Source organism: Buceros rhinoceros, unplaced genomic scaffold (genome assembly GCF_000710305.1).
Source record: "Buceros rhinoceros silvestris isolate BGI_N320 unplaced genomic scaffold, ASM71030v1 scaffold26036, whole genome shotgun sequence".
Classification (NCBI taxonomy): domain Eukaryota; kingdom Metazoa; phylum Chordata; class Aves; order Bucerotiformes; family Bucerotidae; genus Buceros; species Buceros rhinoceros.
The window spans coordinates 10063-10540 of NW_010416192.1; positions in this window are offsets into that span (position 1 = coordinate 10063).

A 478-nucleotide genomic window follows, 5' to 3' on the forward strand; every position below is an offset into this window, starting at 1 on the left:
TCAAAAGTTTTAATTTTTAACTTCTCTCTTTTTTTTTTGCTTCTTTTATCTTCTTTTCTATGGTGCGGTGTCCAGTTTAAAATAAGTATAAAATTAATAAATAAAAAAGTTAAATAAATAGCGAAAAGTTAACATAAGGTGTAAATATAAATTACATACATCTTGCCAAAATTAAATAATTTACAGGATAATTAACTAACTACTTTTTTTTTCCCCCTCTCTTTCTTCCAGGAAGTGCAATTTCTCTACTTTTAAATACTAACTGAATTGCAGTCACAATCAATTTGGACTCTATTTACACGTTGAGAACATTGTGTTTTTAACACCTCAAATTATCTCTTCTTCTTTTTCTTTCTTTTTTTTTTTTCCCCTTTCTTTTATAGTTTTGCACTTGAAATGGGTTCTAGAAGAAGTGACCCGGTGGAGCCCGATCCTGCAAACACTTCAGTAGGTGAGCAACCCCCCTCCCGCCAGCTGT